At 31.8% G+C, this 27,503-nt stretch overlaps 1 pseudogene; it reads right to left on the bottom strand.

Moving 5' to 3' along the window:
- Positions 1–19,268: 19,268 nt before the first annotated feature.
- LOC148202108 (AT-rich interactive domain-containing protein 1-like) lies at positions 19,269–20,906 on the bottom strand (annotated as a pseudogene).
- Between the last annotated feature and the right edge of the window lie 6,597 nt (positions 20,907–27,503).

The raw sequence follows: 27,503 nt of genomic DNA on the forward strand, positions 1-27,503 counted from the left end.
AATAAGAATAACTTAGTTGTGCACTATCTTAACTCAAGGATTTTGTTGTCTAGAAAAACCAATTTTCTTCTTAACTCGGCCTCAATACAAGCCACAAAAAGTCCTTGTGATGATAACTTGTTTGTAAGTGTGTTTAATATGTGGTTAAATGAAAGGCAAAGTTGATTCATGTGACATTGTGATGGTAGAGTGTAAGAGTGTCACCTCATTGTACACTTTTGAGTGCTTGAGTGAAACACTTTTGAGTGCTTGAGTGAAACACTATCATTAGTGAGGAGTAGTTCCATGCACTACAGGGTAACATTCTTGCTTGGTTGTTGATCATTCATGAGTTTGCATTTGTAATATATTGTGAATATGTGAGCACCACAGTTGAGCTTGTTGACTAATGCATCAAAGCATCTTGACTGATACTTTTATGATAAGCAGTTATGAGTGATTACTTGTCCTAGAAGAAAGTGTTCTGTGATATGTTGAACCATTGAAGTGTTGTTTGGGCTGTCACATGTTGTTTTGCTTGAGGACAAGCAAAGTTTCAAGTTTGGGGTTGTGATAACCGTTGATTTCACCGTTATTTGGGATTAAATTTGGATAATAAATGAACCCTTTTTGACTTAGAAGCTTGCTTGTTCTCTTGTTTTTAGCTTATTTTGGTGAATAAGAGAGTTGAGGTTATACTTGAAGATTTTATCACTAAATTCCTTTGATTTTGTAGGAAACTGGGACGAATTGGAAGAGGAGTTAAATGTCATGAAGTTGGAACTCAGAAAGGACAGAAAGAGCAGAAGAGAAGGCTGCTAAAGGTCGCATGATGCTTGGGCGCCTTCCTCTAGGACCCTCAACGCAGAAGTCTCGCAATCACTCCTGAGCGCCCTTTCAGGGACGCCGAGCGCCAGTTTTCAAGTAATGTTTCATGCCTGGGCGCCCTTCCTGGGGCGCTGAGCGACATCCTCTCGCAAGCTCGCCTGGGCACCCTAAGTAGGGGCGCTAAACGGTGTCAATGTTGACGCATGGGATGCAAGGGATTGTGGTCTAGTAATTAAGTATTGGCTTTCTTCGCCGAGGGATCGGGTTTTAAGTAATTTAGAAAGTGATGTTAACAATTGCATGAAGAAGATGAATTCTTATATACATGAGAGTAAATTAGGTCGAATCTAAACCCCAACAACATACCCATCTCATAATTTCAATATCATTCATTCACCTTTGTGTTTTTCTTCAATTGATCAAAAGTGCATTCATATTTATTTTATTGTTTTTGCATTCAAAATCCTAAATTGTTTTTCAAAAGTCTTAATTAGTTGAGTAATCACATGATTGTTTAGTGTCGTGAGTCTCTTGGGAAACTATACTTCGTCTTACCATTTATTATTACTTGATACGATTTGGTACATTTGTCGAGGTCGTAACACTCATTCGACAGTTGTTGAGTCACCGGCAAGTGTACCGGATCGTACAAGTAATATAAATGGTAAGACCAAGTATCGTGTCCCAAGAGACTCTCGGCACTAGACAGTCGTGTGATAACTCGATTAATGAAGACTTAAAAGGAACGAAATCATTGGTTTAAAATACAAATACAGAAAATTAAATATGAATGCAGTTTTGATCATTTGAAGAGTAGCACAGCGATGAACAGATGATTTTTATGTTATGAGATGAATATGTTGTTGGGGTTAGATTTCACCGAGTGTACTCTCATGTATATAAGAATTCTTCTTTTTCATTAAAGTCAACGTCAATCACTAAGTTACTTAAAACCTGACCCTCGGTGAAGAAAATCTATCCTTAATTACTAGTTCATACGATTCCTAGCCTTTCTAATAATTAATTCGGAAGATCAGGAGCTTAAGATGACGAAGACTCATACCCTCATCCCTGAGACATACTGCTCTTTGGAATAATTCTACAAGAACCTGAATTGTAAGGAACCTCCCGACACTCGTGAAATTCATACATCATGCTATGAATGAGTTAAACAAAGCAAGCATTGATCACAGAAGAATTACCCTAACAATTATTGAAGAAGCATAAATTATGAAGAATAAATTCAAATACATGAGAGTTTACAAGGTTACATCATCCCCTAACAACAAGTAGACGTTAGTTCGCCATTGTCATGGTGAAACTAGATGTACAATGGAGAAGAATGAGATAGAAAAACCCTAAAAATTGAAGATGGAAGCTCCCGCATCAAAATTCGCCTTCAAAGAGTGGAAGAGTGTGTTGTTGCGCCTCCTCTGCCAAAGATACAAAACCTAGGGCGTCTGGGTCCTTTAAATAGAGCAGAATCAAGATAAAAACAAAGTCCAGACCCATCACACTAGCGCTCAGCGCCCCAATTAGGGCGCCCGGGCATTCTGCGATACTAAAACTTGCGCTCAGCTTCACTTGGAGGGCAAGCAGGCGTGGTTCTTCAGGAAAAGTGGCGCTCAGCTCCCAAAAAGGACACCCAGGCGGTGTGCGGTAAGCTTTGCCGCTGAGGGCTCCAAAGAGGGCGCTCAAGCTTCGGGTGTTCCTATTTTCTGGTGCTTTTTCATATCTTTCTGAGCTCCATCTCCTTGGCACTTCAGCTCTACTTCCATATTATCTCATTTCCTACCAAAACAAGGGAATTTAGTCATAAAATCATCAAGTTCAACCTTAAATCTCTTATTCACACAACTTAACAGAAAAACATGATTTCAAGCAAGTTTCTAAGTGGAAAAGGGTGCATTTAGTATCAAAATCACATCACAGATAAATGTATTTTCAATCGTTATCATCCGTTAGATTAAAAGAATGAGGGTTCGGTTGTGGTCACTTTAAAGAAAATTTTCTCCTTTATCATCATGTCATAAGTTTTTGTGCATAATGGCCATATACCGTTAACAAAATATGTCGATCTTGTTTATAGTCTTGACGCCATAAATAAGGCTTATCAAGTCCAATTTCATTCGCTAAGAAATGAAGCTTACGGGTTTACCTATAGAGGTCCAAATTTCATACCAAATCCTTAAATGCGATGTAATGAATTAGGAAGACCAACTACTACTCGAATCCATAACGAAATGGATCAACCAATTCTAGACAAAGAATTGATAACAGTTGAAAAAATGTTATTTTTATACTTAAAATTCATATAAAAAACAACCTTTATGACTTAAAAACTAGCTTGGAATCATGTTTTTTCTTATGTTTTTGGAAATAAGAGAGTTGGACAGGTTTTATGCTTGATTTCCTTATTTTTGCAGGATTTTGAGATGAATTGAGTGAAAGAGGTGAAGAAGCTAAGAGTTAGATTCAGAAAAGGAAAAAAAAGTGCAAAAAAGGAAGAAGCCGCAAGTACCGCTCAACGCCATTTACAGTTGAGCGGCACTTCGAAGACCCACAGTCAGCGCTGAGGGGAAAAACTACAGCTGAGGGACAGAATAGAAGTCACACACTTACCGCTGAGCGGCATTTTGATGGGCTTGGGCTCACTTTTCTGTAATTTTTAGAATATTATATAAGGTTTTAGTTAACCTAGGTCAACTATCTTTGGCTGGGACGAACCAGAAACACACTTTTTGACTCTTTGGAGGATTTTGGATGCTAAGGCTCCTTTCTCAACTTTCTAGGGTTCTATCTTTTCACTCTTTCATTGTAATTCATATAGTTTCACCATGAATATGGTGAACTAAACATTTATTATTGTTGGGGAATCAATGTAATCCTTTTGAAACTCTCATGTGTGGAATTTGTTCTTCAAAATCTTCTTTAAGATACATGCTTTCTTTCATTAATTGTTAGGGTTTTTCCTCTTTGCTCAAAGCATGCATTGTTTAACTCATTCGATGTCATGATCATTGATTTTGTCGATATGGACACATATGGGCAAATCTAGATCTTGGGAATCTCTCCTAATAGTAGTATAAACCTAGACATAGGAGTATGATGGTTGATTGCCTTTAAGCTTATGTTCACTACAATGCATGATTAATTGATAGGGAGACAAGACATTGTAAACTAGTAATTATGATTAGGCTTTCTTCCCCGAGCCATCGGGTTTAAGGTAATTTTGAAAGTGGCATTAACAATTAATGAAGAAAGATGAATTCCTGAATACATGAGAGTAGATAGGATGAAATTGATAAACCCCAATAACATAATCATCGATATATTTCAATTCAAGTGTTTTGTTTCTTCTTACCATTGATCAATCCATGCATTCATATTTACTTTTGAGTATTTGCATTTAAATCTTAATCAATCGGTTTTATAAGTCTTAGCTAATCAACAAACCACACAATTGTCTAGGTCGTGAGTCCTTTGGGAGAACGATACTTGGTCTTACCAGGTTTATTACTTGATACGATTTGGTTACACTTGCCGAGGGTTAAACAAGTTTTTGGTGCCATTATCGGGGACTCATGGTTTAACTAGTCTATTTGTGTTATTTTTGATTAACTTTGACTCGATTTGTATATTTTTTATTTATCTTTTTATTTTTGTATCTTTAAGTTTATCTTTTTCGTTTTTGTTTTTATTTTTTTTGTATTCCTAATTTTATTTGTTTTATCGTTCTATCTTTTATCTTTTTATTTTTCTTCTCTATCTTTTTGTGGTAACAAATTTTTCTAGGGTTTTGTTTTCTTGTGTATGCAAGAAGCAATTAACACTAGAAGTAAGAAAAATTCAGAACCTCTTCTTGAAGGCTTGGACGAGAGTAGACGGAGGAGAAGAATTCGTACATCTAGAGAACGTTTCCTTCCTCCAGAAACATTCTTACAACCTTCACCACAAAGGTCTAACCAAAGCACTGAAAATATGGTAGAGGAGAATAATGGTAGACGAACTCTTGCATCTTACACCACTGTGGTTGGCCCCCAACATTTTAACAGTATAGTAAGGCTGAGGGTCAATGCTGCAAAAATGGAGGTGAAACCAGCATTGATACAACTGGTAAAGAGTAATCAATTCAATGGGCTATCACATGAAAGTCCATATGAGCATCTCACTACCTTTAATGAAATTTGTAACACTGTGAAGATAAATGGGGTGCCAGATGAAGCAATCAAGCTCAGCTTGTTTCCTTTCTCATTGGGAGGCAATGCTAAGTTATGGTTAAACTCTTTTCCAGAAGGAAGCTATACAGAGTGGGAAGCTGTGGTTGCAAAGTTTTTAAACAAATACTTCCCACAATCTAAAGTAAATAAAGGGAAGAAAGAGATATCTTCTTTTAGACAAGGCATGGAAGAGACATTAGGTCAAGCATGGGATCGTTATAAAAGTTTGTTGAGAAAAACTCCCACACATGGCTTTGATGAAGCAGCAATAGTCTTACTTTTCCTTGGAGGTCTTGGTTCACAAACCAAGTTGATGGTAGATGCCTCAGTAGGAGGTAATATCAAATGGAAGACTCCAGGGGAAGCAACCGAGTTGATAGAGAATATGGCTACTAATGACAATGAGTTGCATAGTGAAAGAGGAACTCCAATTCTACAATTGCAATCAAATGATGCCTTGCTCGCTCAGAACAAAATCATTATTCAGCAGTTGGAAGAAGTAACAAATAAGCTTTCCCTCTTACCTCAAGAAATAAATAATATTTCAATGGCTCAAAGGCAGCAGAAACAGTGGCAACCACAATCTACTCCATATGCGAAAACCACAAAATTGGAGGATAGCTTCCAGCAATTCATGAAAATGAGCGCATCTTATTGGAAAATGTGGATGTTGAATTCAACAATATGAAGATGAATCTGAGGCGAGTGGTTAACAAGATAGAAGGCTGTGAAAAGAATGCAAAGAGTACTTTGAGGGAAGAGTGTAAAACCATTGTAACAAGAAGCGGTAAAGTGTTAGAGGAGAGAAAAATAGAGAGAAAAGAGAGAGAAAATGAGAGTGGAAAATATAAGGTTGAGAAAGAAAAAGAGAGAGAGGAGGAAGATGAGAAAAATAAGAGAGTTAGAAAAGACACTTCCTTATCCAAAGATTTATTCAAGGAAGGAGAAAGAAAAACAGTTTGAAAGGTTCATGGAGATGTTTAAAAAACTGGAGATTACTATTCCTTTCTCTGAAGCATTGTAACAGATGTCATCTTATGCAAAATTTTTTAAGGAACTCCTTACAAAGAAAAGAAAATACATTGAGAAGGAGACCATTGAAGTGCAAGGTAACTGCAGTGCAATCATACAACAATTGCCTCCTAAGTTTAAAGATCCAAGGAGCTTTACTATTGCATGCACCATAGGAGAGTTGTAAGTTGGGAGGACGCTGATTGATTTGGGAGCTAGCATCAATTTGACGCCGCTTTCTGTGTTTAAAAGAATTGAGGGTTTAGAACTCAAACCCGCTAGAATGGAACTTCAATTGGCGGACAGGTCTCTTAAATATCCGTATGGGGTAGTTGAAGATATGCTGGTAAGGGTTGACAAATTTGTTTTTCCAGTGGATTTTGTTATAATGGAGATGGAGGAAAATGGAGATGTGCCTCTCATTCTTGGGAGACCATTTATGAAGACTGCCAGAGTTCTAATTGATGTGGAGAATGGTAATCTTAAATTGAGAGTTCAAGATGAAGAAGTGAATTTTGATGTATTCAAAGCCATGACACATCCGAAAGATGATAAAGCATGTTTTCAATTTGATGTACTTGATGAAGTTTGTATGGTGCAAGAAAGGATGATACGTTATTCTTCTCCACTAGAGAAAACGCTTATTGATGCTTGTGAAGAATTAAATGAAGAAGAAGAGAAAGTGATAGATGAATGTATGATGGACTTGAAGACATTGAAGGAGATTCCAGTGGAAGATGCTAAGTTTGAGATGCTTGATACCAAAGAAGAAGTCAAAGCAAAGAAGTTAGAATTAAAAATGTTACCATCACACTTAAAATATATTTTTCTAGAAGAAGATGGAATAAAACCAATCATCATCAGTAATTCTTTGCTTCCTGAAAAAGAAGGAAAGTTGGTAGAAATATTGAAAGCCAACAAAGGAGCTATTGGGTGGTCAATCTCAGATCTTAAAGGTATAAGTCCAACTTATTGCATGCACAAGATCTTTATGGAAGATGAATATAGGTCGAGTGCTTAACCACAGAGAAGACTAAATCTTGTCATGAAGGAGGTGGTTAGAAAAGAAGTATTTCTCTTGGGAGCTGGCATTATTTATCCAATCTCTGACAGTAAATGGGTAAGTCCTGTGCAGGTAGTTCCAAAGAAAGGTAGGATGACAATAATCCATAATGAGAAGAATGAGCTTATTCCTACTCGAACTGTTACTGGATGGCGAATGTGCATTGATTACAGGAAATTGAATAAAGCCATCAGGAAGGATCATTTTCCTCTTCCTTTCATGGACCAGATGTTGGAGAGATTGGCAAGTCAGGCTTTTTATTGTTTTCTGGATGGATACTCTGGATACAACCAAATTGTGGTAGATCCAAAAGACCAAGAGAAGACGACCTTCACATGTCCTTTTGGTGTCTTTGCCTACAGAAAGATGTCATTTGGATTATGTAATGTCCCAGCTACATTCCAAAGGTGTATGCAGGCAATTTTTTCAGATCTCATAGAGAAATGCATTGAAGTCTTCATGGATGATTTCTTCCAAAGTTTTTGGAGATTCCTTCCAAAGGTGCTTGGTGAATCTGGATACTGTCCTCAAAAGATGTGTTCAGACGAATCTGGTACTTAATTGGAAAAAATGTCATTTCATGGTAACAGAAGGAATTGTGTTAGGGCATAAGATTTCTGCTCAGGGGATTGAAGTAGATAAAGCCAAAGTAGAGGTTATTGAGAAACTTCCGCCACCAACAAATGTGAAGGGAATTATAAGCTTCTTAGGCCATGTAGGATTCAATAGAAGATTTATTAAAGACTTCTCAAAAATTGCAAAGCCATTGAGTAATCTGCTGGTTAAAGATGTACCTTTTGTGATGAATGATGAATGTTTGAAAGCTTTTGACATATTGAAAAGCAAATTGGTTTTGGCTCCAGTGATTGTAGCTCCAGATTGGAATCAGAATTTTGAACTAATGTGTGATGCTAGTGATTATGCAATAGGATTTGTCCTTGGTCAAAGAAAAGAGAAGGCATTTCACAACATCTATTATGCTAGCAAAGTGTTGAATGATGCCCAGTTGAATTATGCTCCTACTGAAAAGGAGTTTCTAGCTATAGTTTATGCTTTGGAGAAATTTAGACCTTATGTTATTGGGTCTAAGGTGATTATCTACACAGATCATGCAGCCATAAAATATTTGTTGACAAAGCCAGATTCTAAGCCACGGCTGATTAGATGGGTACTGATATTGCAAGAGTTTGATGTAGAGATCCGTGATAAGAAGGGGAGTGAGAATTTGATTGTTGATAATTTATCTTGGTTAGTTAATACTGAGGTTACTAGCAAGGAAGCAGAAATCTGGGAATCTTTTTCGGATGAAACACTCATGTATATTAAAAAGAGGTCGTGGTTTGTTGATATGACCAATTTTAATGTTGCAAGAGTAATTCCAGAAGATCTTAATTGTCAACAAAGAAAGAAATTTTTTGAATGATGCCAAGCAGTTTATCTAGGGTGACCCTTATTTGTTCAAAATTGGAGCAGATAATCTTTTGAGGCGATGCGTGACAAATGAAGAAGCTGAAGGAATTCTCTAGCATTGTCATGACTCACCCTATGGAGGACATTTCAATGGAGAAAGAACAGCAGCAAAAGTTCTCCAGTCAGGTTTTTATTGGCCTACTTTATTTAAAAATGCTCATAATCATGCCAGGAATTGTGACAAGTGTCAAAGATCTGGAACTATTTCAAGACGTCATGAGATGTAATTACAGGGCATTTTAGAGGTTGAAATCTTTTATTGCTGGGGCATTTCCACCATCTTTCAACAATGAATACATTTTGGTGGCAGTGGACTATGTGAGCAAATGGGTAGAAGCATTGGCGTGTCCTAAAAATGATGCAAGCACGGTGATTAAATTTCTAAAGAGGCAAATCTTTTCACGCTTTGGAACTCCTAGAGTACTTATTAGTGTTGGAGGATCTCATTTTTGCAATTATCAGCTAGCCAAGGTACTCAAACATTATGGTGTGAGACATAAGGTAGCTGCACCTTATCATCCACAGACTAATGGGCAAGCTGAAGTGTCTAACAGAGAGATCAAGCGGATCTTAGAGAAAACAGTTGCTACGTCAAGAAAGGACTGGTCACAAAAACTTGATGATGCTCTCTGGGCATACAGGACTGCAATGAAGACATCTATGGGTTTATCACCTTATCAGCTAGTCTATGGGAAAGCATGTCATTTACCAGTGGAGGTGGAGCACAAAGCTTTATGGGTACTTAAAATTTTGAATTTTGATCCTTCTGAAACTCAAAATAAGCGTAGAAGGCAGATGCTAGAGCTTGAAGAAATGCGGTTGCATGCATATGATTCATCCAGAAGCTACAAAGAAAAGGTAAAATTCTATCATGACAGGAAGTTGATAAAAAAGATTTTTAATCCAAGGCAGCAGGTGCTATGGTTCAATTCAAGATTGAAGTTGTTTCCTAGAAAGTTGAAGTCAAAATGGTCCAGGCCATTCATAGTAAAGAGTGTGCGTCCACATGGAGCAATTGAATTAGTTGATCCAGCTGCTAGTGATCAACAGAGAAGCTGGGTGGTGAATGGTCAACGTCTCAAGCATTATCTAGGAGCAGAAGTAGAATGATTGTCCACAGTAATGCAGTTGGTTGATCCTTGAATTGTACTGGGTCAAGCTAGTGATGTTAAAAGAGCAGTTGGTGGGAGGCAACCCAGTGATTTGAGAACTGTTGTTTTTGGTTTGGTAATGTAATTATAAACTTTTGTTATTCTTGTTTTGGTTATAAACAATTTATAGGGATTACATCTACTGAAGGATGTTATGTGGAGGAGTATCTACAGAAGGATACTAGGTTTGCTTGCACTTACTGATGGGTGCTGGAGAATTTTGGGCCAGGCTCGTGACGTTAAACAAGCGCTACTTGGGAGGCAACCCAGTGTTTTAAATTCGTTAACTTATTTGCTTCTGTTTTTAGAATAGGGTTGATGTACTCAATTTGAAACTTTATCTGTTATGATGGTTTTCTTGTGACTATTGTGTGATAAGTAATGCTTGATGATGCTTTGATCTTGATTGATGTTGAGAATGTGCACATTATATACTGAGATACAGGTGGTTCACAAGCTTTGTGAACAAATGCATGATGTTGAGATTGCGATTATGATGCTAAGCAGGATGTGTATGTGGAATGTGAATGAGCTTATATGTGAGGTTTTGAGCTCCAGAGTTGTTGTGATTGAATGCTATTACTCTGAAAGCATGAATGACTTTTCCCTGGTTTTCTATGATTGAATTATTTGCATCATATGATCAAGGCCATTTGGTTGTAACCCTTTTGTTAGCCAAATGCATGATTTTAACCCAACTAAAAGAGAAACACTATGTGTTCTATCCTTTGAAAAGCTTTACCTTGAGTTAAGTTGAAAACATTTTGTGGTATTGATAAATGTTCAAGTTTGGGGTTGTTGGGAAGTTAAAAATAAAGCATGTGAAAAGCAAAAGAAAAAGGAAAAGAAAAGCTCAATGCAAAAGAAAGTTGGGAATAATTAAGAATGGTTGTGTTTAGATGATTCTCTTAACTCAAGGGTTTTGTGACACATAAAAACCAATTTTCTTGTTAGCCAGCCACATTATAAGCCGTAGAAAAGTCCTTGTGATGATGCTTGCTTGTGAGTATTTTTGATTGTGGTTAAATGAAAGGCAAAGTTAATTCATGTGACATTGTGATAGTAGAGTGGATGAGTGAATACCTCTTATACACTTTTGTGTTTGAGTGAAACACTTTATCTAGAGAGGAAAGATTCCATGAACACATAGGAACATCTATGCTTAGTTGATTGATCATTCATGAAAATAACATTTGTTGGATATTATGTGATTGCGTGAACACTAAAGCATGTGCACATCCTGATTGAAGTCTTTGTGAAGAGCTAATTTGAGTATTTACTTGTCTTAGAAGAAGGAATTTTGAATATGGTGAACCGTTGTATGGATTGGTAGAAGATTGACTTACATCTTGTTTGCTTGAGGACAAGCAAATTTCTAAGTTTGGGGTTGTGATAACAATTGAAAATTTGTTATTTTTATACTTAAAATGGATATAAAAAAACAACCTTTATGACTTAGAAACTAGCTTGGAATCATGCTTTTGCTTATGTTTTTGGAAATAATAAGAGAGTTGGACAGGTTTTATGCTTGATTTCCTTGTTTTTGCAGGTTTTTGAGATGAATTGAGTGAAAGAAGTGAAGAAGCTAAGAGTTGGATTCAGACAAGGAAGAAAAAGTGCAAAAAACGAAGAAGTCGCAAGTACCGCTCAGCATCATTTACCGCTGAGCGGCACTTTGAAGACCCGCAGTCACCGCTAAGGGGGAAAACTACAGTTGAGGGGCAGAATAGAAGTCACGCACTTACCGCTGAGCGACATTCTGATGGGCTTGGGCTCACCTTTCTGTAATTTTTAGAATATTATACAAGGTTTTAGTTAACCTAGGTCAAGTATCTTTGGCTGGGACGAAGCAGAAACACACTCTTTCACCCCTTGGAGGAGGATTTTGGATGCTAAGGCTCCTTTCTCAACTTTCTAGGGTTCTATCTTTTCACTCTTTCATTGTAATTCATATAGTTTCACCATGAATATGGTGAACTAAACATTTGTTGTTGTTGGGGAATCAATGTAATCCTTTTGAAACTCTCATGTATGGAATTTGTTCTTCAAAATCTTCTGTTCACTATAATGCATGATTAATTGCTAGGGAGACAAGACATTGTAAACTAGTGATTATGATTAGGCTTTCTTCGCCGAGACATCGGGTTTAAGGTAATTTAGAAAGTGACATTAACAATTAATGAAGAAAGATGAATTCCTGAATACATGAGAGTAGATAGGATGAAATTGATAAACCCCAACAACATAATCATCCATATATTTCAATTCAAGTGTTTTGTTTCTTCTTACCATTGATCAATCCATGCATACATATTTACTTTTGAGTATTTGCATTTAAATCTTAATCAATCGGTTTTACAAGTCTTAGCTAATCCACAAACCACACAACTATGTAGGTCGTGAGTCCTTTGGGAGAACGATACATGGTCTTACCAGGTTTATTACTTGATACGATTCAGTTACACTTGTCGAGGGTTAAACAGCACTTCAACTTTGCTTCCATATTATCTCATTTCCTGCCAAAACAAGGGAATCTAGTCATAAAATCATCAAGTTCAACCTTAACTCTCTTATTCACACAACTTAATAGAAACACATGTTTTCAAGCAAGTTTCTAAGTAGAAAAGGGTGCATTTAGTATCAAAATCACATCATAGATAACGGTATTTTCAATCGTTATCAATAGTCAGATTAAAAGAATGAGGGTGCGGTTGTGGTCACTTTAAAGAAAATTTCCTCCTTTATCATCATGTCATAAGTTTCTGTGCATAATGGCCATATAGCGTTAACAAAATTTGTCGATCTTGTTTATAGTCTTGACGCCATAAATAAGGCTTATCAAGTCCAATTTCATTCGCTAAGAAATGAAGCTTATGGGTCTACCTATACTGGTCCAAATTTCATACCAAATCCTTAAATGCGATGTGAGGAATTTGGAAGACCAACTACTACTCGAATCCATAACGAAATGGATCAACCAATTCTAGACAAATCAAAAAAATGTTGCTACTGCTGCAATAAAGGTCATCATTATATGGGAACATGTCCATTTCGTCAATAATTTTTACTTCTTTGTGGTCTTTATTGTTTTCTATTATTGAATTACTCTTATACCTCCTTTTCTTAAAAGGTTTTCCTTAATAAAACCACGAATCATTTAATCTATTATGATTTTCGTTAGTTATAAGATGTGGTCTCCTATGATAAGGACTAGAATACTATAGTAATTGGTTACATTGTAATTGATTAAATAAATTTCCCTAATAATGGATTACAACCATATTGTAATGGATTACATTCTATATTATGGAAATTGGAAGTTGTTTTGTACCTGAATGATATTCTACTAGAATTAAAATTTGTTTTGTAATCGATCACATTTCATTGAAGTTGTTCTTTCCCTTGACAACTTCCAAGATTATCACATGTTGACCCATAAACAAATGAAAGTCATGTGATGGGTGTACGACTTCTTCATTAATTTCATCCTCCACCAACAACTTGCCTATTCTTGTAATTTTTTTTTAAATTTCCTATTCTTGTAATAATTGCACCAGATTTGCCTACTTTTGAAAAAAAAAGCTTGATGTGGAGTGAAAATAAGCTATAGAGAAAAAAAATGCCACATGACAACTTGTGAATAGAGATATTTTTAGATGGAGCATGAAAATGAAAAAAAAACTTTGGCTATAGTGTGGAGATAAAAGCTATTTTCTTTTTTGTTTTCTTTATTATTTTTTATTAAATTATATTAAATTAATTTTTTCATTTTATTTTTATTTCTCAATTCAGGGAGATTTTTTACTTACTTTTTTAAAATTTTCTAATTTTGTTGCTATTATACTTCACTATTATTTTTTTTTTATTTTTATAAATAATTATTATTCATCTGGACAAAATTTGATATTGAATAGAGACGTAGATACATAACCTAAAAGTGGATGACTACCATGGTCAATTTTTTTCATTATCTAATATCTAATTTTTAGTACAATGCCAAGAGTATTGTTTATAAAAAATGACTTTACTTCTTCTCATTTATTTATTTATTTATTCTCTATCATTTGTTCATTCTATATAAGACATGTTTATGTTTTCTCTCTTTTCCTTAATCATTAGTGTTAGATTTATTATTAGTAACTTTGTTAAAACAACCATTCTTTGTATTTGTTAACTAAATACTTCACTCATCTTCATCCATTTCACTTTCTTATTCCTTTTTTGAGTTCCAAATATCTAGGAGTAACTAAACTCCATAATCATTGGGATTTAATTGTTACCAATAAGGAGCATTGGTGTCTTGAAGATAATGATTTTGATGATGTTACAAAGTGAAGAATATGAAGACCCTTGTTGTATTAAGTTTAAAACCAGTCATGTATGTTGGTCCGTGAGGAAAGGGAACAAGAGCCTAGATGCAAAGTAGAGGAAAAGAAAACTGAACACAACAGCTACAATACCGAACGGTCACTGACAGATAAAATTGGTAACAATTATTTAAATTAAAATAACGGTTACAAAACAATTATAAAATTATTTTTTGTGAATTTTTGTTGAATAATAAAAGCATTATAAAATTATTAATATTATTATTACTATTATTATTATTATTATTATTATTATTTTTATTATCATTATTATTATTATTATTATCATTATTATTATTATTATTATTATTATTATTATTATTATTATTATATATTTATTTATAGACTTAAATCTAACGTAAACTAGCTAACAATTTTTTTTATGGTTTTAAAGTTGATTCCTCGATTCACGATAAGGTAACTTTGGGTCCTTATTGTCAGATATGTCGGTTTGTTTTTATCTAGCAGCATTAATTTGTTTATTTATTTTGTTTAAGTAGTGTAAGATAGATTTTATTTATTACAAGCGTAAGACCATCTTCGGTGTAATGGTTAAGACATTTGGTTTTTCAATATCTCTACTCATATTGGTGTTTCTTCTGCAATAATTCTATAGATGTTTAATCCTTCCTCGGTTTATACTAAGGTAAAATTGGACACTTGAAGAGTTCTATTGATGTTGCGTATTTACAAGACTCAAGCCAAAAGTGAAATTCTCAGAGGCTTAGGGATGGAAAATTTATTATTGTAAATTTTTACTCTCATGATGAAATTAATTAAATCTTACGTCTTTCCTTGATTATATTGTAACATTAAATTTACTATAATATCTCGTAATCTCACACTTAAAAATTCATAGTTGATATATGTCTATACATGTTTTAAACTCATATTTCAACTACAAAATCATAATTATAACTTGAGTTCTTCTACTTTATTCTTCTATCTTTCTCTTCATTGACACTGAATCAGACGACATTCCTTCATCTGCTCTCGTATAACGAATTATATGATCATTGCACATACCAAAACACAAACACAAACAAGTAGGGTGAGCTAACATACAATCAATCAAACATGCATAATTACTTTGATGCACTCAATAAACCTCATATAATAATTCTGTCAGACACCCTCCTACCATCATACAACAATCGCATCATAGATACTCATACCACCATACAACAATCACATCATAGATACTCATACCATCTTACAAAATTCGCGTCATAATACTTATACCATCATACAACAATTGCATCATAGATACTCACACCATCATACAACAATCGCATCATAGATACTCATACCATCATACAACAATCGCGTCATAGATACTCAAACCATCATACAATAATCGCATCATAGATACTCATACTATCATACAACAATCGCATCATAGATATTTATACCATCATACCACAATCGCATCATAGATACTCATCCCACAATACCACAATTACAAATCGACACTCATCCCACAATACTTAATAGACACCCTTTCCAATGATATGTTGATGAGCGGTCACGGGAGGTTATGCACTTGTGATGACTTCTTACAAATACACTTCCAAAATACTTCATACCATCCACAAGGTTAGTCCTCAACACTATGTCCAAAACCGACACATAGACCAGAACCTCCTGCCCCTCTCACCACATAATTCATCCTTCTCTACTTGAGACTGGATGATTATTAGAGTATCAAGATAACCTCCAACATCAGGACCCTCAACATCAACATATACACAAATACCATATCATTACAGAATCTCTCCACGAGACTCATACCATGCTCACATTCCTCAACTCATATTATACCATTACGAAATCTCCCCATAATACTCATATCATATTCAGATGCATAAATTCAAATCCAATATAATAAATTACAATCATCACAGAAATCATACAAAATTAATATATCAAAAATAAATTAACAATACTAAAATATCACCTTAAATGGTCACCGGAGAAGAATCAAATGTTTGACGAATCAAACTCACCATAAACGCCAATACATATGACTAGTCACAACTTACTGGATTTGACCAGGGCTGCTCTATGATCAAGGATGTACCAACTCCGGTTTTTAAGATTCCTCTATGCTACAATCACAATTATAATTCATAATTCCATATCTACCACAATAACATGAATTCATCAGAAATTTCCATTCCAACAAGATATATTGCACAATAATTTAACCGTACATAATCTGTTCAATAGGATTTAAGTTAAAAACTTGTCGAGTAGACTTCCAAGAAAGAGAGGTGCGTCACAATGGACAACTTAAATACCAAGTCTTTCCTTAGCCAAAGTGTTCCTCAACTAGTTTTTATCAAATTTCTTATTTACATATTCAAAACAACAGCATATAATATTAGTACAGAAATTCACTATAGATAGATATACCGTAAGCACCTATGTTTTTCATTAACAGTACTCACACATAATTTAAAGACATGAATAGTAATAAAACAATACTAAATCATAATATAAAGTCTTAGAAAGGTTAGCTCCCCTACCTCTATTCCAGACTTCTCTTGCTCCGAATTTGTTTCCCCGAAAACCCTCCAGAGCCTCTACTGTTGTTGCAACTAAAAATTTCTTCCTAACTCTTTCTTCTCTATTTCTCAAGGTTTCTCACTTGATTTTTCCTCTCTTTGTGCAAAATAGCCTCCCTTCTCATGGCTATTTATAGTCCACAAATTTTATTATTCAAGAATTTTTTAATATTATTTATTATTTTAATATTATTTTATTATATTAATATCTTAATCACTACTTACATAATGGATTCCTCAATAATGGCTTAAAACATGGAGTGTTTTATCCACTATCAATATTTTAATTTTTTTTTTAACTTTTTTTAAAATTTTTTTTTAATTTTTTTTTAACAAAAAGGTAGAAAAGAGTTTGAACCCATGTTCTTGAAATGACCACAATTTTCTACCAATTAAGCTACCAAAATTTCTAATTTAGCTTTCCATATTTTATTTTTACATAAACTTATCATATTTTCCATTCACAAAGAAATTTATTACTACTAGTAATAAAATTGTTACTATTAAGGTAAATATTTTTCATGGGTCTTACATTCTCCCCTACAACAAAAAATTTTCGACCTCGAAAATTCTATACTTCAAGAAAAATTTATGATAGTACAATATATATATTAATTTATTTATTTAGTTTCAAGTCAATTACAACTTCTAATAGTTAAGTGTTAGTACATAATGATTATGGTAATATATTTTGATTCTTCAAAACATTATTCACATAAGTCATACTATGAGTTATATATATACATATATATATATATATATATATATATATATATATATATATCAGATGTACTGTATATCACTGTTAACTTCCTTTATGGGTTACCTAGTCAATTCAATTTATACTAATTACTCTACAAACAAATACCAGAGCATTTTTTTTTTCTAAAAACATATAACAAACATCTATCCCTTTCACAAATCAAAATACCATACACAAGAAATTTATCCAATAATTTCCCATACTTCTCACGTATACCAATATTATTATTATTATTATTTTTATAACCGACATTGTGACACAACCAGTAGCAACAACCGGAACTATTGCTACAGTGAAAATGTTTGGCTATAAATAGAGTATTCCTCCGCCTTGAGCGACACTTGAGTCTCATAGTGGAGCGTGAGTTTACTCTCCTTGAGTGTCCTTCGAGAGTGTCCTAATTTTGTGAGCAGCCTCTTTCTCTAAGTGTGCCTTTTGTTTTTCGCATCGGTGTAAGTGTTTCATCCTCTCAATCTTTCATTTTGTTCCTTCTTTCCTTTAAGCTTTCTTTTAATCCATGTTCTTTTGCATTTACGTTCGTTCCTTGTTCTTGTTATACTTGTTTATTTGTTTTGTTATTTCACCACTCTTCACCCTTTTTTTTCTATACTAATAAACTAATAATGGGGTATATAAGATGTCGTTAACCTCCCTTCGTTTGAAGGTATGATGGGTAGAACAATTCTACGTAACCTAAAAATTATTTTAACTTAAACAAATCATGGATATAAACTTGTTGGACTTAGATCTAGTAAGATCCTTTGCGAGGACAGGATGATACATCTAAACTGGACTTCAAACTAGACTATGGACAAATTTGAGTTAAAAGAAAACTAATTGTATCAGCCCTCTTTGACACAAACATAATATTCCTTCACTTTTGCCTCTTAGAAAAATGAACAAAAATATAAGAAATTTGGAAGTTCAAGACAAGCTGGGATATAAACGATAGAGTCCTACTAAAGAACAAGTTGCTCTACTAGAGGTCCTTTTTGCATTTGGGATACGAAATCCAAATAGAGAGCAAGTGCATGAGATTGCAACGAGACTTAAAGTTTATGGGGAAATTGGAGAGTATAGCGTTTATTGTTGGTTTCAAAATTATGGGTATCGTGAAAAGCAACGATGCTTGAAGCAAAGCACCACCACCACATCTTACTCTCCACTGCCCTTCTTGCCGCCTTTTATGAATGGTAAGATATGTTGTATTTTTTTTATTATTATTATTACCTTAACATTTCTAATTTTATTTATTTGGAGATCTTTCATGGATAGCGTTGTCGGTTCCAGATCGGGTAGCATTATTAATGATTATAATACCAATTATTGGAATGGAGATTTACTATTTGGTTAAAAGTCATAAACTAACAACTTTATTTTGCTTTAAGATATTGTAGCAATTTAAACATGATTTTGACTTAGTTCCCTTTACCTTTATACAATTCAAATAATCTCTCTCAACAATTACCCACCAAAATCAAGCTTTTAACCTTAAATCTAATTCCAATATTTAGATTAGTGTTTATTATTAAGCCACATCAAAAGTTTTAACCTGAATCATTTTCAATATTTCGCACAAGTAACTATTTTAATTATGATTAAAAATATGAATTATCAACGTGTAATAAGTAAATTAAAGAAATATGAAAATAATTAAAAACTGTCTAAATTGTTAATATTACATATTACATTAAATACAAAAAATGAGCCCATAACATTCGCAAAGTTCATAGATTCATCCAAAATCATACACTTAAGAATATGATGCATTAAGTAAGATTTACAAAGATAAAATCATATATCTTCTCTAGCTAGAGGCTGCTTTCCTCAAAGACTAATTCGAAAGTCCTCATTTAGGATGAAGTGACAAGAAGTTCCTTCATCTAATAAGACATTATGTACCAAATTTATAATCATTTAACTTCACTGAATAATTGTGAATTAGAATTATGCATATGCTTTCAATATTAAAGACAAAAGAATATACACAATAAAATAAATTCAAACAATATTCATATAAATTAATAATACAAGTGTGAACATAAACTTATATATAAGCTGTTGTGACATTTATAGAAAATAATATTACTAGCTTTTAAAATTTATAAAACCTAAAAAATATTGAAGGACAACAACCAAAATAATTATTCTATATATGAACTTATAACATAAAAAATAGAAAATGTGTTATCCATAATATTGTAAGACAAATTATAATCATACCTATCAATGAATCATTTTTAGTGAAGTTATCACTGTCTTTGTCAACTTCAAGAAAAGATCTAGTCTTCATGCTTAAACATCTTGGGATGTATACATGATAGTAATTTACCATGCATTTCAATGATTTAGATGGAAAATGCTTCATGGTAAGCTTCCAAATATTTCTGGTCTTTGAATATATATTTAATTTCATTAGAGATTCAAATTTCTTATCCTCTTCTAATGTCCATGATTGTGAAAATTCTTCTCCCATCTCATAAACTTCCAACTTGAAAATGTTGCACCAATCTCCAATTTCAAAAGTTCTCTTGCTTCCCTAATGTGTAGTTTAACACATTCATCAGATCCTGAATTTTTACAGCAACATGAGCTAGGCCTACCTTCCCCAATATCTTCTGTGGGGTTTTCACTAATATTAGGCGTTGGCCAAACTTGAACACCTAGCCACTTTGAATCATCATCATTATTTACATTTGTCGTGCCTTCCAATTTAGGAAGGTCAGCTTGAAAACGAGGTCCAATAGGAATAACTTGCCTTGGAATTTCATTATCATCTGATAATGATTTGTTATGTGTTCGATTTAGCACAATATCTTCATTTTCTAAGTATGAAGAATGTGAAGTCTCATTTGACTTATCAAAATATTTTAGAGCTTTTGAAAATTTGAAAGTTGATTTCTCCTTCGTTGATGTCTTGGGACATTTAGTAGTAGCAATCACCAAACATTTACGATAGCTTTTCAAAGAGTGTTGTTTCAATGGGTTTGACCCTTCAATAAAGGCGTCAAAGACACCTAAGTGAGGACAACATTGACTATAATTAGTGCAATGTTTTATTTTCTCACCTAGGATTCCATTTTCATTATCATGTTTCTTTTTGTTCATATGTCCATGGACAACACTTTCATGAGATCTCATATATTGGTCAAATTTCCTCTTCTGAAAACAAGAGAACAACATTGTAGTAAAAAGAACAAAACTATTAAAAGGATCTAAAAATTGTAACAAATTAGTGGTATTTTACATTTCCAATGAAGAATTCAATTTGAAAAATCATGAGAAAAAAATAATATCTTAAAACACTAATTTCGAATTAAATGAAAAAAATAAGTAGATTTAAGGTTATTGAGTGTGTAAAAAACACTTAGTATCGTTAAGGTTGTGTAAAATATAAGTGCATAATACTATACAGTAAGATAAATATTGAAATAGTACATACCACACATTTTGCATTAGGATTCAAAAGTATGTCAATCTTATCCATTATATTTTGAAGTCTTTGATAAAAGAATGATGAAAGAATTCAAAGCAAATTCTTATAACTCAATTTTTTTTATACCTGCCATATGAAGGAAAAATTCATGCAATAGTAATAAAAGATAAAAAAAAAAGTACAACATTGGACAAGTGGCAACGAAGCAACACCCTTCTTACAAATCCAATAGAAATTACTACTAGACATATGATAAACATTTTTACAATAAACAAGGGCAACGAAGCAACACCCTTCTTACAAATCCAATAGAAATTCCTAGTAGAGATATGATAAACAATTTTACAACTTTTAAAAGTTTTCCTTTTACAAATATGGGAAAAGTTGTAGTTAGAGATATAAAAAACTTTATTATCATTATAGAAATCATAAATGCTACCTATCGAAAAAAACAATAGTGTCATGGATTTATTAAATGTTACACACATGAAAAACCTTGTTGTTACCTATCTAAAAGATATGTTATTGTTATATATCTGACAAACCTTACTCCTTCAAAATTAAGAAAGGTTAATATCACAACTAATAAATTGTACACATATGATAAACACAACTATAACAACAACGATATATCTACTAAACAATATCAAGTATAGAAAATTAATTGTTGACACAAATATAAAAATATATCTTTAAATAAATAAAAACAAACTTTAACTATATAACAAAGCCTAAAATTCTACTATACACTATGCTAAAAAAAGATTGTTATCCAACTTAAAAAGTACTTTTTATATTAGTTTTTGAACCGGTTTAGAAGTTGATGGTATAAAAAGTTTTATACCAGTTTTAAAACCGTTATAAAAAGCCGATGTTTCCTAGAAGCTGGTATAAAAAGATTGACTTTTTATACAGGTTCTCCCTAGAACATGTATAAAAAGACTAATTTTTTTATATTTGTTCTTCTTGAAAGAGGTATAAAAAGGATGACTTTTTATACTTGATATTCCCAAAACAGGTATAAAAGTCTCCTTTTATACTTATTAATGTCAAAATAGATCAGAACAGGTAAAAAAAGTAGGATGTTTTATATCGATTATAATCATAATCGGTATAAATATGAAACTTTTTATACCTGTTCAAGCTTTAACCAGTATAAAAATTGATTGATTATTTTTAAAATACTTGATCTATATATGTTGTTATTCATATCCAGACCTCCATAAAATTCAATCCAATAATACAATTTAAATAATCAATAATGAGCAAAATATTTGATATTCTTTCTATTATTAACACATCAAAATAGTTCCTAAACTCAATGTAATATTTACCTAACAATTTCCTAAATATATTTACCTAACATGTAATATCTATTATTTACGCATAAAATAGTTCATAAACTCAAAATCTAATCATCTATAAACCGTTAAAAGAAATGCAACCTAATGCTCCCAAACATCCTTTATGACATGTTGATCCATTGGAGACGTGAAAAAGCAACCTAACTAAGTGGGAAGCATCATGTAGAAGGAGAACGAATGATAGACAAAGAAAGTGAAGCAAAAAAGGAGAAATTGAATAGAATAAAGAATAATCTTTAGTATAGAAAAATAATTTATACGTGTTTTAAGTTTAAGAAGTACAGAAAAAAGATTTTTTGTACCTATTCTGATTGCAACCTATATACAATTATTTGTATTTTATTACAATTTTATCACAACACCCCTTTCTTTACTTGTTCTTAGTATAACCAGTATAAAAAAGTTTTCCATATTTACAAATTGTATACTTGGTGGATTTCAACAAGTATAAAAAATCGCTATAATATATAAATTTTTTATTATTGATAAAAGCATAGATATATATATATTTCTTTATACATAATCAAACAAAATTAAGTTTTGTAAACATACTTGTTAGTGATGGCAAATAATAAACTCTCCTTGATGCTCTCGAATAAGAATGGTCTACCCAATAACTTGAGAAAGAGACGATGAGAAATTGCTGCCTTTCACAATAGGTTGACTCTTGCTTTTCCAAGTAAGTATAATGACTATAGCCCAACAAGAATGAATTGTTATTGCTTTTCCAATGACGTAGAATCCCTAGAGAAGGCTATTGATTACTTATAAGGTCTCTATTTGGAGTATTAACGGTTACAAATATCACAAAATCAGAAATCTTATTAATATATAATTTATCTTTTAAGAAATAATTCCTTAACTAACAACCAAATCCTTAATATATCATCAAAATTTTCTTAAAATTATATCTTTTAGTTTATTATTCAAAATTTTCTTAAAATTATATCTTTTAGTTTATTATTCCGTCTTATTCTTAAAATCTAATTTATAAAAGATTGTAGTAAAAATGATGCTATATCATTATATACATTGTTTAGATATAATAAATTTTATTACCTATAATCTATATTATCATATAAAGGATATTTTTTCTTTTAATGTATTCTAATTTGACCGTTTCAATAATAATTTTTAAATTTAAAATAATTGTTTTACTCATTTTACTTTTAAATGAATAATTTTTTAAAATTTAACCACTTTTTAAAAATAAAATAACTATCTACAATAAAAAATTATCTATAATATTATTATAAAAGTCATTTATTAATCGTGTATTCTTCCAATTATCATGAAATATCTTTAAGATTTATATATGTACTATTTTATGATAAATATCCTAGAAATTTAATAACATTATCATATTGTATTATATGATCAAGATATTTTCCGTTAATATTTTATGATATAATAATTTATTATTATATTTTTCTGCATAATTAAGATATATAATTAATATTTTATGATATAATATCTTATCATTTTTATATTACAAATATATTTATAACTTATGGTATAATTATTGCAATAGAATCAAACAATGCGAAACCGTTTAAAAGAAAAATAAATGAGTTTTGAAAATCAGAGTATATAAGTGGTCACCATAATTTATTTTGAAAAATTATAAAAAAATTATAAAAATAAGACATAATCTACGAAATTAGATTTTTGAGTTTCGAAGTCGGTTATGTATAGAAAAGTTATTATCACCTTACAACGTCTGTCAATACAATACCTTTTATTAAATATGTAAAGATGTGGTTTTAAAAATGTTATTTTTCCTCAAAATTAAAAATGCAAGATATTAAGAAAGAAACAATATTTTTTTTTAAGCGCGAGAAAGATTGATAATTTTTTTAGGCCCTGTTCAGTTGAATGGATTTGGGGTAGAGTAATTGAGGGGATTTGAGAGGATTTGAAGATAAATTTTTTTGTTGTGAGTGAATTTGGAGGTAAGTGAGAATGAATTTGGAAGTAAAGTTTCTCAGAATTAGTGTAGGATTTAATTGACGTGACAGATTAAAAAAATTTACTTCCAAATCCACTCTCATTTACCTTCAAATTCACTCAAATAAACAACAAAAAAGTTTATCTTCAAATCCTCTCAAATCCCCTCAATTACTCTCTCCCAAATCCATTCAAGTGAACGAGGCCTAAAAGAAAAAATATCCTTTGTATCATAATATAGATTATAGATAATAAAATTTATTATATCTAAACAATGTATATAATGTTATAGCATCATTTTTACTATAATCTTTTATAATATTAAAGTAGATTTTACGACTAAATAATAAATTAAAGGATACCAATTTTAAGAAGATTTTGATGATATATTTAGGATTTGTTTGTTAAATAAGCGATTATTTCTTAAAAGATAAATTATTTATTAATAAGATTTTTGATTTGGTGATATTTGTAACTATTAATATTTTAAATAGTGATCTTAAAAGTAGTCATTAACCTTCTCTATTTTGTGAAAAGCAATAACAATTCATTTTTATAGGGTTGTAGTCATTATACTTACTTGGAAAAGTAAGAGTCACCCCATAGTGAAAACAACAATTTCTTACCGTCTCGTTCTCAAGTTCTTAGGTAGACCATTCTTATTCCAGAGCATCACGAGGAATTTATTGTTTGCCATCACCTACAAGTATGTTTACAACACTTAATTTTGTTTGATTATGTATGAAGTAATATATATCTATGATTTTACCACTAGTGAAAAATTTATTTTTATAGCGACTTTTTATACCTGTTGAAATTTATCAGGTATAGAAAATCACATTGTTGCCATTTTGTGAATGTGGAAAAAAAGTTTATACTGGTTATACTAAGAACAGGTAGAGAAAGGGGTTATGTGATAAAATTGTAATAAAGTAAAAATATTTCTATATTGGTTGTAATCAAAATAGGTACATAAAGTCTTTTTTCCATACTTCTTAAACTTAGAACAAGTATAGATTATTTTTCTATACTATAGATTCTTCTTTATTCTATTCAATTTCTCCTTTCTTGCTTCACTTTCTTTATTCTGCCATTTCTTTCTCGTTCTTCTTCGTTTTCCTTCATTCGTTCTCCTTCTCCTTCATCGTCGTTCACTCGTTTGGTGATTGCCATTGATCGTGCACTCATTTGGTCGTTTCCATTATTTATGTCTCGTTCTCGTTCTTCTTCATTTTCCTTCATTCATTCTCCTTCTCCTTCATCGTCGATCACTTGTTCTCTGGTTGGCATTGTTTTCGTTCACTCGTTCGGTGATTGTCATTGTTCTCGTGCACTCGCCATTATTGAAGTGTGTGCTTTATTTAAAACTTTATTTTTCCCTTTTCCAAACAAAATATACTATAAACTAAACAGACAAACTCGACCTTTAGTATGTGATTATGCTTATGATAATTTAAAATCAAATACATGATGCTTCCCACCTAGTTAGGTTGCTTTTTCATGTCTCCAATGGAGCAACATGTCATAAAGGATGTTTGAGAGCATTGGGTTGCATTTCTTTTAACGGTTTATAGATTATTAGATGAATTCAATATTGCATTTTGAGTTTATGAACTTTTTTATGGGTAAATAATAGATATTGCATGTTACCTTACTATATTAGATAAAATATATTTAGGAACTTGTTAGGTAAATATTACATTGAGTTTAGGAACTATTTTGATGTGTTAATAATAGAAACAATACTGATTATTTTGCTCATTATTGATTATTTAGACTGTATTATTGGATTGAATTTTATGGAGGTTTGGATATGGATAACAACACATATAGATCAAGTATTTTAAAAATAATCGTCAACTTTTATACCGGTTAAAGCTTAAACAGGTATAAAAAGTTTCATTTTATACTAGTTATGATTCTAATCGATATTAAAAGTCTAACTTTTTTTTACCTGTTCTGACACCAACAGGTATAAAAGGGAGACTTTTTATATCTATCTTGACAATAATAGGTATAAAAGGAGACTTTTATTCCTGTTTTGGGAATATCGGGTATAAAAAAGTCATCTTTTTATACTTCTTCTAGGAAGAACAAATATAAAAAATTAGTCTTTTTATACATGTTTTGTGATTAACCAGTATAAAAAAATAAATCTTTTTAGGCTTTGTTATATAATTAAAGTTGATTATTATTTATTTAAAGATATATTTTTATCAACAATTACTTTTCTATAGTTGATGATATTGTTTCGTAGATATATCGTTATTGTTATAGTTGTGTTTATCATATTTATACAGTGTATTAGTTATGTGATATTAACCTCTGTTAATTTCGAACGAGTAAGGTTTGTCATATATACAACAATAACATATTTTTTGGATAGGTAACAATAGGGTTTTTCATGTGTGTAACATTTAATAAATCCATATCACTATTGTTTTTTAAATTGGTAGCGTTTATCATATCTATAATAATAATAAAGTTTTTCATATCTCTAACTAAAACATTTCCCATATTTGTAAAAGGAAATCTTTTAAAAGTTGTAAAAATGTTTATCAAATCTCTAATAGGAATTTCTATTGGATTTGTAAGACGGGTGTTGCTTCGTTATCCTTGTTTATTATAAAAATGTTTATCATATCTCTAATAGTAATTTCTATTGGATTTGTAGGAAGGGTGTTTCTTCGTTGTCACTTGTCCTGTACTTTTTTTTATCTTGTATTACTATTGCATGAATTTTTCTTCATATTGCAGGTATAAAAAAATGAGTTATAAGAATTTGCTTTGAATTCTTTCATCATTCTTCTATCAAAGACATCAAAATATAATGGATAAGATTGACATACTTTTGAATCCTAATGCAAAATGTGTGGTATGTACTATTTCAATATTTATCCTATTGTATGGTATTTTGTCCTTAAATTTTACACAACCTTAACTATACAAAGTGTCTCTTACACTCAATAACTTTAAATCTACTTATTTTTTTTTTCAATTAATGCGAAATTATTGTTTTAAGATATTACTTTTTTCTCATGATTTTTCAAATTGAATTTTTCATTGGAAATGTAAAATACCACCAATTTGTCAGAATTTTTTTTATCCCTTTTAATAGTTTTGTTCTTTTTACTAAAATGTATCTCTTGTTTTCAGAAGAGGAAATTTGACCAATATATGAGATGTCATGAAAATGTTGTCCATGGACACATCAATAGAAAGAAACATGGTAATGAAAATGGAATCCTAGGTGAGAAAATAAAACATTGCACTAATTATAGTCAATGTTGTCCTCACTTAGGTGTCTTTGACGTCTTTATTGAAGGGTCAAACCCAT

Source organism: Vigna umbellata, chromosome 3 (assembly GCF_029865625.1).
Source record: "Vigna umbellata cultivar VRB3 chromosome 3, Vumbellata_1.0, whole genome shotgun sequence".
Classification (NCBI taxonomy): Eukaryota; Viridiplantae; Streptophyta; class Magnoliopsida; order Fabales; family Fabaceae; genus Vigna; species Vigna umbellata.